Source organism: Phocoena sinus, chromosome 2, assembly GCF_008692025.1.
Source record: "Phocoena sinus isolate mPhoSin1 chromosome 2, mPhoSin1.pri, whole genome shotgun sequence".
NCBI lineage: Eukaryota > Metazoa > Chordata > Mammalia > Artiodactyla > Phocoenidae > Phocoena > Phocoena sinus.
The window spans coordinates 950,907-963,004 of NC_045764.1; the positions used below are offsets into that span (position 1 = coordinate 950,907).

The 12,098-nt window shown below is 47.4% G+C and overlaps 1 protein-coding gene across 7 annotated transcripts in view; it reads right to left on the reverse strand.

The window, feature by feature from the left end:
• Positions 1-12,098, reverse strand: part of MPP7 (membrane palmitoylated protein 7) — a 280,676-nt gene that overhangs the window by 251,311 nt on the left and 17,267 nt on the right. For 2 of the 7 annotated variants that reach the window (XM_032618399.1, XM_032618416.1), the window contains exon 1: positions 5,797-5,974. The exons of 4 other annotated variants lie outside the window; for them this stretch is intronic. The gene's annotated coding sequence lies outside the window, so the exon portion shown is untranslated. Of the gene's footprint in view, positions 1-4,510; positions 4,559-5,796; positions 5,975-12,098 lie in introns of those variants that run through there. One more of the 7 variants, XM_032618406.1, reaches the window with a different exon arrangement.

Sequence of the window (12,098 nt, forward strand, 5' to 3'; positions counted from 1 at the left end):
ACAATTAAATACAGATAAATGTGTCAGTGCCAGTTCACAGAAAGGGAAACCCACACACTTAATAAGCATCTGATAAGATACTTAACTGCACCAGTAACCAGAGAATCGCAAATAAGAACAGTGACATATGTGCCCAGACGCTCCATCTGGGGCATCAGGTTAGAAAAAAATTGTAAGGTCAGAAATTATCAAGTACCAGCAAGAATGTGGGGAGCGTAACTGAGCACAGCCAGCCCAGCCAATCACCGGGCAGGACTCAAGGAAATGACATCTATGCCTGAGAGAGGGGCTGTGAGGAGAAAAGGGGGAAACGCAATAAAGTAACACGAGAGGCTCCGCGTGGACCGCTAGTGAGAGAGGACCACTAACTCGGGTCTGCACACCCGATCTGGGAGAGGGGTCCCCATCTCACACGCCCCTTCACTGAACCGGCAGGTCCCTGTTCACCAGGCACTGCGCCCGTGCTGGGGACACAGTAGGGAAGATTAGGTCCCTGCCCTCAGAGTTGACGTTCCAGTGAAGGAAACAATAAAGAGGAAACAGATAAAGCTACGGTTACGCGTGTGATAACTGCTACAATGGAAATAAAATGCGTGACTGTGACAGGAAGTGATGGGAAGGGAGGGGCTACTATCCAGGGGATGGCCAGAGGGAAGAAAGCTCTCAGAGATCCGTGGGAAGAAAGGGAACCAGGCATCCAGCAAGCTTCGGAAAGATCTCCAGGAACTGCATGGAGGGCATCAAGTTCAGTCACCACTCTCCAGGGGAGACTGCAGATGTCCTGAAGAACATCCAGGTGCTGCCTTGTAACTGAACCCCAAGGAACCACCTTTAAGACTCCTGTTCCATAAAGTACGGACCACAGTGATTACAGCTAGCGTCCAATATATTTTGACCAAAGAGTTCAAGCTTTTTAGAGGGGGAAAAAGACACCAGCGACGTAAATGTTCTGTGTCTCTAAAAAGGTTTCTGGAAAATTATTAGGATCCACAAACTTTCCCTTCATTCATTAAACAGAAGTTGAGTACTCATGTATCCTTCCCATAGCACATGGCAGGGAAATGAGGATAAAGATAAAAGTTTCTGTCCTTAAAGAACATACCTCAGCTCCACAAGGTTCAGGACTCTAGTTATTTCTTTCACTAGTTGACTTTTATGATTAAAAGCCAGCATTGACTACATGCTTGCAACCCTCCAGGCAACGTCCTACGAGTTTTTATACACATTTGAGGTCACGTAATACTCCGAGCAACATACCACTACATTATTTCCACTTTAGAAATGAAAAACCAGAGGTAAGAAAGGTGCCTGGTGTCAAAGAAGGAAGAACAGGCAGAGCAGGGATTCAAAGCCTGGGTTCTTAGCCACCACATTTATATTCCCCCCTGGAATCCTGTCAGTGGTTTTCCCCGGACCAGAAGCAACTTATTAGCAATGCATATTCTCAGGGCCCATCCCCAGACGGAGGAACCAAACTGTGGGAGTGAACCAGCCACCTGAATTTTAACAAGCCCTCCCGGTGATTCTGAGGAATGATAAAGATTGAGAACCTCAGCCTCAAGTTTTCATACTCAGCTGTATGTATGTTAAAGGTGAAATGACTACCATTTTGAAAATTCCAAAATGCGAAATTGTGACCCTATTTTAAAAAGATCTAAATGATACTAATTCACTTCCTCGTTACCCACAGCACGGCACCTCCTCCCCCCTGGACTCTGTACCCTGATTAGACCGTCTAAAAAACAGTCAACTCTGATGGGCCTTCCTGGGAACCGAGCTACATTCCAAACATGAAAGGGAGCACAGAGGTCCAAACAGGATCTTCACAATTTAAATCCCCAGCCTTATTAGGAAGAGGAAAAAGAAATACTTTGAATATCAGCTACAGAAGCTTGGCAAATCTTGGTCCACGGCTCCACAATCCTTTTCATCCTTAGCTCCACTCCAAACTTTTACAACCTCATTTCCACAAACTTCCAAGCGCCAAAAAAAGAAGTTTACAACCCTCAGAAATGTTTGCTTCTCATGATTCAAATTGCTGTAAGTGCACATAAAGAGGCACTGTCTTGCAAAGAGCAAGTTTTTAATCACGAGTAAAACTAATCAGAGGCTTTTACTGTAGAGACTACAGCAGTACGTCCTGAAGTTTTCCCTGCCCCTTAGCTGGACCAGCCCTCTAGGGCACCCTACCTGACCCTTCTCTTCTCAAAGAAGTATTTAGACCAGCCTTCTTCTGTCCCCAAATCAACTGCCCAATACGAACACCCCAGCCCCATGCGTATTCAAGGTTTCCTATTTCTAATAACGCCTTTTTCCAAAGGTAACGGAAGACCGAGTACCAGAGGTAAGTACGTTCAAGCACCTACCATAATTCGAGAGCCTAACACATGCCAAGTAACTCTCTTAAGCCATTCACTTGCAAACAAGTCATTCATTTCACCAAGTTCAGGATTCTACTTATTTTACATAAATTCGAAGCCGGCAGCATTAAGCAGCCCGAGCCTGGACCACGGGACGTCCGTAAAGGTGACTCAGTGCTCCCTGACTCGGGGAAGCCCACACTCAGGCAGTGTGTTCATCCACCAGCTGCTTGCACCGCCCACCGCCCGGCCACGCTCCCCCAAGGGCGGGCAGCCCCGCCAGGAGCTTCCTTCCTGGAAGGAGCGGCACCTACGTATCTTCCCCTCCCAAACCACCATCAGCTCCCCTGAGGACCAGAGCTGGTTCCAAGAAGCAAACTACCAAAGCTCTCCTGCCCACACAAAGCTCAGCGGAACTGGATCATACAGACACACACCAACCGCCTACAGACCTCCTCACCGGAGTGCCTGCGCTGCCTTTTAAAAGTCCAGTGTTTCCCACAAAACATCTCACAAAATGCAGTCACCCTAACTAGTTCTTACTCTGCACTAACCCTGCCATTTCTAACCCTAAAACGGCACGGCACTTTACCAAAGCTGCGGCTGTGTTTTCTCATCTCCTTTCTGTAACCATCGGTGACAAGCAATTTAACCAGTAACCAGGCCAGTAACAAGCGAGCTCCCGCCACCCAAGGGAGAAAGCAAGCTCCTCGCTCTTTCCTAAGTGAAGCTGACAATCACGCTTTCCCATAAGAACAGAAGGATGTACGAAGTGAGCCTTCAAGGAATAAAAACTGTTTTACGTGCCTGGAAAAAAAGATGTTTACGTATTTGTTCATAGCAGGTATCAAATAATCTTGCTATCTACAGCCACTTCATCCTACCTCTTCGTTTAAAGAATCAGGAATCTAAGAAGGCAAAGCATAAAAGCACGCTCAAACAGCTCACCAGAGTTCACGTGAGATTTCAACAAAACACAAACCAGTTCAAGGGTACATAAATAAGGAGCAATAAATTCACACTCTGTTCTAGGTTCCGGGGCACAGCAAGAACCAGAGTTGTTTAGCTGTTGTTTCTAAAATTACTAACAACTTCCCTCACTTTAAATTAAGCTGCCATGTCCTTCCAAATGATCTCATTTAATAAAACTGACTTAAATCACTGATTGCAATTCTGTTTGAATTTCAGTGATGACAGCTGCAGCACATTTGTATCTTTGTCAGTGAAATGCTTTTAATGAAAACAGAAAAAAACCTGATTGAAATCTCCAGTAAACAGCACCCAGTGCACCATCTAGTGGAAGCTGTGTAACGTCGTAATTAAATCTTTTTTGAAGGGTAGAAACCCTGAAAATTACACGGGGGCTACAGGCCCTATAGCTAAGAATACAGGTAAACACCCTACAAGCGGCCTAAATCTCTTTCCAACTTCCCACACTGCAAGAGGTGCTCATCGGAAGAGATCTCACTTTCCGTACAAATTAGCAGATGATAAAGGTTCCTCTATGGAATGTTCTGCTTGGGTGCTAGAAATTTTAATTTGACCAGAGGAGTAAAAATTAAGACAGTAATGCAAAAACAAATAAGTGAGTAAACAGAATCAGAGCCGAACGGACAAGCCCTATGTAAGGGATGCCTTACATGACAAATATGTCAAAATGTACATGTTCCACCCAGCAGAGCACCTGCCATGAAAACAAGATGTTGCTTCACGAGTAACAGCTCCATTCAGTAATAAATAAGACATTTCTATGTTCCTGATAACTAATAAATTTAACATAACCTAACAACTCCCTGGGCTCCCCAAGCCTTGACATCATTCACGGGGACCCTCTCAACTACCCATCTAACCCCACTTGCCATTAACCCCCAAAATCCCTTGAGTTACTCTCATCAAGGAAGAGATGATTTTTACATGTTCGACACTTCTAAATTTATAGTAAAAACTTCCTGAAACAAAATCATAACCAAAATGTGTCATGCTTCGGTTTTACTTACGTTATGAATATTAACTAGTTCAATTCAGAGAGCAGTACTCAAGTCCAATGCTAAGCCAGAGACGCAAACAAAGAAGATAAGATTTTCTAATGTGGAAAACCTCCCGAAACTTAAAATAGAGATTTTTCACATAACACCGCTAGGTTTTCTTACCTGTGTGAAAAATCACCTTTCTGATGAAATTCAAACTATCTTAGCAACCTAAGAGGAAAAAAAAAAAGCCTAAGAATATTTTACTGGGAAATAACCATCTCCACCTCTGACTGGTGTACATGGGAATCAAATCGGTATGCAGAAGCTTGCTTGACGGTGGGAACCTTACTGGACCGTGCATTAAACCCATAACAGGTATATAATAGCAGAAGTCCACAGGCCTGGGGCAGAATTCCCTTCATCTCTAGGGCTCTGAGTTTACATACCTGCAAAATGGGCCTGAGGTGCACTACCTGCTTCTGGAGAGTAAGAGGATACCAATATTGATGCAGTGCAGTGAGATTCTCAATTAAAAGACCTAAATGCAGTGCACCTGGAAGGGAGGACCTGCTCCAAGAGTCCTCACTGTGCCATTTCCGCTAAAACTCGTGACCTTCATTTCACTTGTGAACAAATGGTGAATGAGAAAAAGGTGTTACGCAAGTCAAAGAAAAGGTAACAGCAATTCAGGGTTTTTCATCACAGGTAAATCACATCACTGTAGTTAACTGCCTAGGAGTCGTCTGCAAAGTATTACTGCGTGGGTAGCAGGTGCATCCCTAAAACCTAAAGCCCGGAGGCTATGTTTGGAAAGGCTTTTTTTTAATTCGAATGCTAATGTTTAAAAAATAAGAAAAAGAAAACGAATCTCAAGTCTACACCCACCCACGAGGAGAGACAGAGACAAGGTGCCACCCCCAGACTCTTGCACACTAGCTCGGCATCGCCATCCACGTTGCTCCCCTCGTCCCCACCGCACGGCCCGCACTGCAGCCCAGACAAAGGTGAGTCACACTGCTGGGTCTACTTGTCACGGAAGAAAAAACCTCCAATAAGTTCACGTTAAAGGCTGTTTCGAATTTTAAAATAATAAGTAAATCATGTTCCTGTCTAAACGCACTGCAAAGCGCCCGTGTCCATGATGGCTGTAACTCACACCACCTAAGTACAGACACCTTTCCCACTTAAAAATAAAAAAAAAAAAGCCACTTGGCTTATCGCTCCTTATCAGCAGGTCCCCTGCGCCGCGGGCCGGACTGATTCAACTCCGCGTCTCCCCTCCACCTGCAGGGCTCCCCGCCCCCCCGCCCCGCCAGGTGCAGCGGCCGCGCGCTCCCGGCGGAGGCGCCCCGAGGCGGGCGGGAGGCTCCGGTAGACGCGGACCTGCCGGCCACGGCTGCGGGAGAGCCAGGGAGCCCGCCCCGCGCCCGGGCTCGGACGGGCGCTGCAGCCCCGGCGCCCCTTACCTGCTCCGGGCGGCCGTGGCCGCGGGAGGCGCGCTCGGGCCGGCGCAGGCAGCCCCGGCCGAGGCAAGGAGGCTGCGACCGCGGCCGCCGCGAAGGACAATCAGCAGCCTGCGGACTCGGTACCGCCGCGGCGGGCGCAAGACGCACGAGTCCGGCAGCCCGGCCCCCGCTCCAGCCCGCAGCCCCGCGGCGGGGCGGGGCCGAGGCCGGAGGGGAGGGGCGGGGCGGGGCCGCTCCGCCCGCGGGGCGAGAACGCGGTGGACGCTGTGTAAGAGACGCCTGCTGATTGGCTGCGATAGGGGTGCACGTCTCCGATTTGAAGACAGGCTCGCCAGCAGCGCTCCCTCATTGGTCGGTACGTGAAAACAAAGCAGAGCCCTGATTGGTGGAAGCCCTGTAGCTCCTCTCCCCCTACCCCAATCATCGAAGCTCCGCCTCCGCCCGCTCCGCCCCCGGGTGGCTGCAGAACCAGCTGTTTCGTGTACCAGCTAGCTGCCTTCCTTAAGGGAACCCCGGATGCCCAGGTTCCTTTGCTAGAAGCGAGCTTCCTTATTCCACCAAGAGTCTTTGATTTCCGTATGAACTTGTTGAATAGCAGCTAATCCTAAACATCGCTTAGATTTAGAGCGACCTCTTGGGTGTTTTTTAAAATGCTGCCTAAGATTCACAGGGAAATTGGCATATGCAAAAAGAAGGTGTGAAATGTTTTCACCCCTGGCGAGATTACGCTGTGTTTTTTTGTTTTTGTTTTTGTTTTTTACCTTTCCGTGTTCCATACTGAACGTGTATTACTTGTATAATTAGAAAAAAATGTTTAATAGGACATGAATAAGTTACACAGAATGGTAAAGGCAAACTTTGAGGATATCCGTGGGAACTAATCCTTCCGCAACAGAAGAAAATACAGTAATAAACGCAAAACCTGAGAGCCATCAAAAAAGTACATTCTGGTATCAGCCCCCTTCAGCTGTCTTAAAGAACTTTATAACTATGACTGAGCTGTCTTAAAGAACTTTATAAATACTCTTTCCATATAACTACTATTTGCCCAACATATAGTGTATAATGAACTGCCCAGTAAGCAGATTCATAGCAAGAAGTGAGAATACAAAATACACAATAAAGCTTTAATCAAAAGATTAGACTACAGAAAGAAATTTAGAAGATAAACTGGAGAACTCAGCTAATGGAGGGAATTTTTAGAAAGAAAGGAACGTGACAGCCCTCGGAGATGAGACTTAGATTTTGAAGATTGAAGCAGAGGGAGGAGGGAGTGGAGATGAAGACCTACAGTCATCTGAGCTCTCAGACCACGCCAGCCAGTCTAGAAAGGGGGCGAAGTATATCTCACCTGGGGACCACACTCGCTTAACCCTCTCTAGCTGCTTTCCCCTTCTATTTGTTCTCTTTGTCATTCCCACGAGGTTCTGAAATAGGCTATTTGAAGTGAAGCACTTCACCCAACAGCTCCATAAAACTTATAGTGTTGAGAAAAAATGCAGATTGGCAAAAGTCAAACGTAAGGAAGGAAAGGAATGTTAAGGTAAACATGAACTTGAAGTGATGTAAGGACAAGAAACCTAATACAAAGAATGAGACAAATCTTTTTTTCTCTCATTTCTGGAGAGTAAGGTAAAGCTCTTTGGAGGACAGAGTAACCTCATTACCTAACAAAGACTTTTTTATAGAACCCTTGTAAGAAATGGAATTCTAAACGCTAGTCTGAAAATATGTGTCCCAGAGTATTCTGAGAAAGAAACTTAGTGTTGAGATCTAGTTATGTTTAAAAGAAGAAGAAGGGGGTGCGGAGGAGGGAGGGATGAGAAGGGCTTAGCACTCCTAGTAAAGTTTATTCCACAATAACACCTAAGATTCTGTCACTAACATTCTTTCTTTGAGATTAAGTAATTTATATCAAAGATTATTCTTTTATTCACTTACTCACCAAACATGTAATCAATATTAATTACCAAGTACTACTAGTTCCTGCCGTGAACTAGGCACTCTACTAAGTATAGTCTTGAACAAGACAGACTGGAAGCTAGTTATCAGCTGGAGAAGACAGATAATGAACCAGTGAACAGGTAAGGTTACAGAAAGGGATCAGGACAAAGAGGGAAACAGTGACCTGAGGGGTGGGGGAGTGACTGTAAATTGGGAAAAGAGAGAGGAATACTCTAAGGAGAAACGCTCTAGGAGAAATGCTAAGATTGGAGGTGCCACCTAAGTGAGAAACCACAGCTCTACACAACTGCAAGGCTATGACATTCCTGGCAGAGGAAAGAGCAGGGCGAAGGCCCTGAAGGAGAAAGAAAAGCGACGTGTTAGAGGAACAGAGAGAGGGCCAGGTGGCTAGGCTGGTGCGGGAGGGTGGTCCCAGACAGGGCAGAGAGGACGGTGGGGCCTGGTAGGCAATGGCGAGAAGTTTGAATTCTATTGCATGGATTCCTGATGTGTTGATCAACACTTCAAGCGTCAGTGAAAGGTAGGCCTTCTCTCCACTTCCCCAGGTGGGCTGTTTTCTTCCAGAAAGGGGCAAAGGAGATTTCTTTCTCTTAAGTTGCTAATATTGCAATAAGATCATTAACTTTTTAAATGGGCGCTCATTGACTACGTCAGTCTATCAAGCATAGATCTATGAAGAGCAAACTATTTGCCAAGGACAGGCTGGGCGTGAGACACAGACCCGGGTGCGGCTATAGGCAAACTAGCTCTGCACAGGTGATGGGGGAACTCAAGGGAGCTCTGAATCAGGAGTCATCCCAGTGACAGGGGACAAGGTTCCAGATCCAGGGGCAACAGCAGATGAACCCTGGGCAGCAGGCAGGAGGAAGGGAATCTGATGCGAAGCCTTAGAGACCATGGCACACAAAAAAATCAACTCTCCGCACATCACAAGCTTGCCTCGCATGGGTGGACCCAGAAGGTGGAGACAAAAACCCACTGGGTGACAACATTCCGAAGGCATGGGGGCTGACAAAGTATGAAAATAAGCTGACCGCTGTTTCACATCATCATCTCCTTCATTTCTTCAACAAAAGTCATTAAAATTAGCAGATACCCACTTTTCACTATGACATTCTTTTTTGGATAACAATGGGTTAAGAGCGTTAATCCTATTTGACCAGAATTAGGACAGAGCTAAAGCCCCTGGAGTAGAGATCTGTGCTGCTAGTTCCAGCCCTTCCCTGTGCTTGCCGGTGCGCTGTTTCTCAGTTGAAGTTACAATTAGCAGATATCCATAAGGGAAGAGAGACAGCCCCTGCCAATCAGAGGAAAGGCTGGGAAATGTCATAGAATCTCAGTACATCTGACTGATGGCACGTCAAAAGATACAGCAACTAAGAAATCTTAAAATGCAGTCTTTGCAATGTCTGACACAGTGCTTCAAAGCCACTGAAGAGTAATTCCTCTACCTTAATAATAGAGTTCAAAAATTAATTATAAAGATAGAGGGGTGTCTTATAGAAGCCAAAGATTGGTCTGGCCAAAAAGTTCGTTCGGGTGATGTTGTGGGAAAGCCCGAATGAACTTTTTGGCCAGCCCAGTATAAGCAAAAGTAAGCCAGTCTTCAGGAAGGCTGGGAGCCAGAGACGGAAAAGCCATGAGACACTCAGCTGAAGTTTTCTCTGTCTTCAGACCTGACTCTCTCTACACTTCTGCTCTATTCTTCTCCAGAAAACAGCTTTCCAAGCTCCTGTGTCCGTAAGTAAGAGTAAAGCTACCCCAGACACACACACACACACACACACACGCACACAAACACACACACGACTGAATCAACTCCCTTGACCCAATCCCAAGTTCTATGGAGAGAAGATATAACTGGCCCAGCTTGGTCTCCCCCTCCCCCCCGCTCCCATCACCTATGGTGTGGGGAGGATGGAGGTCACCGGCATGGCTGCTAAGTACCATCCCTGTTGATGGGCAGAGATGTCCAGGTGAACAGGCACTGGGTAGATGACCAGAGAGGCCTTCATCGTGTCCCCCAGTCAATGAGACTCCATTCTCTACTCAGTGACAGTCTTCCCCTGTCCTTTCACACTGACGTAGAGGCCCCCAGACCACGGCCAGCGTCCTCAATGGTGATTGCTAGCCTTCTTGATATCTCCCTACTCCAGGTGGCTTCCCGACACCAAGTACCCTCGTCTCTTCCAGTTTCAAGTTGCCTTTAGCCTTCTACTAATTCCAAATCCCCCTGTCTGGAGGATACATCTTGACCTCAGTGTATTTAAGGAACAAAAGCACTTGCCAAGTTGGTGACCTTGCTCTCGGCTCTGATGAGACCAGCGTGTAGGGCACGCAGAACCTCAGGGCTGGATGGAAGCGGAAGGCGAAACTCTGCCCAGCACTGTCCCTTCAGCATGCCCTCAGAGGGAAGGAGGCCTGCCCCTGCCCAGGTGAAAACCTGGACGGTCTCATCGCTGTGCTGACGGCTGTTCAGTATTCAAAACCTTTCATCAGTTTAAGCCACAGGATACGGTTTTATTTCAGAAATTTTAATACAAATGCCAATATTTTGATCAACACTTCGAGCTTCATTGACCTGAACTTTTAGCATCCGACTGTGCCTCTCACGACCTAGACAATGCAGTTTCTCTGGCTGCCACCCCCGTAGTTTCTGGTCCCTGAAGCCCACCTTCCACAGGTGTTCCCACTGGAGAAGACCCCTCCAGGTATTCTGACGTCGGCATCTCCAGCGCAGCTCCCTCCTCTGGCCCTCAGGAAACGCTCATACACGCTTTCCCGGCAACAGTGGTGGGCGTGCAGCTGCTCGCAGAGCACACGGGTCCCCCTCCCCTGCCCTCTCTCTCTCTCTGAACTGCTGCCTCAAGCTGCTACCTTCAGCCTCTCCGCTTTGGATACCTCGGGTGAAAGTCAGGCATTCCAAATCCCGGAGGACACAAATCAAGCTGCCCTGGTGGTGCTTCTGATGCCCCCTCTCTTGTGAGATAAACAGGAAGAGCTTGGACGAGTGGTTATGTGGGACTCAGCATCGCTTCCCTCAAAGAAAACCTTCATAGATTCTTCCCTACACCCTACCGCTGCCCTGTCATCTGGCTTTGAGTGAGGGATTCTGAAGAGGCCTCAAAGGGCTGAGATATTTCCTTTGAGATTTGCTTCTGGCTCTGGTAACTTTTAGAATTTTACATCTATCGTCTCTCGGTGCCTCAGTCAAAATTTTACAGCTGCATCTTGTCATACTAGTGTGCGTCTCCGAAAACTGCTTTCTTAACACCAAGGACATAGAGCGATAAAAACTTGTTCTCTAAAATCATAGGCTGTCAGAAACTTAGCTGTTTGAGTGTCAGTGAGAATGGAAGAGTCACTCTTTCCTGGACGATGGGAGCCTGTGTGTCCCTTTGACACAAGGACGCAGCCTTGGTTTCCTCAGGTGCAGACCTTCGGATAAGAGATCTGGGGAAACAGCGTTCCATGTTTATCTTAACTTTATGGTTACCAAGGAAATAGGACTCTGAATCCACCTTTCAGCTCATACTTGATGTCAGCAAGAATATTACTAAATGTTAATAAAATATGACTGACAGGCTTGCTCTGCTCTGAGTCCATCACAACACAGCCTCACCTAAATCTGACCTGAACTCCACCCTTCCCACACCCGCTGCGATAACGCCGCTCTTCCTTAGTCTGGGGAGGTCCTCTCCGGGCTCCCTCGTTACAGGACCAGAAGCCTGACTGCGCGAGACTCCAGGTTTGTCTCTGATGGTGTTTGGCTGCCGGACTTCATCATCAATGACCAATTCTTCCCAGATCCGGTCACTGGCTCCTAGGTCCCCAGGTTCTGTGTTCATGTCTGCATCTCCTTTCACTGCACCAGCCCCACACACTCACTGCCACCGGTGCGCCATCACCGGTCAGCCTGAATCCTGCGACTACAATGAAATAACACACGAAACACCATAAACAAGCACCTGCAGATACTCACGTCTGCTCGCTCCAGAAGAAGAGCCAGCGGAGGGTATTACAGTTACCCGAAGGGCTTTGCAAAGTTACAGAAGCCCTGAGATACTGATACGATCTCGCCTGCTGTTCTCTCCCCAAATACGCATACTTGACTAACTCATTCCAGCAGTGACCCTGTTGGTGAGGGGAGAGTACCTGCAGGTATGTTCGGGCGGTCGAGAGACTCTGCCTTATCCTTCACTAATCCGGTAGGCCCTTCGTCAAGATTCTAGGTCTATCAATTTGGGGGAAAATTCTTCCTCTGAGCCCAGAGCACCAGCTTGATGTTGCTTACGAGTGAAAGCAAAGAAACTGTCCCCATGGTGACAGGGACTTGG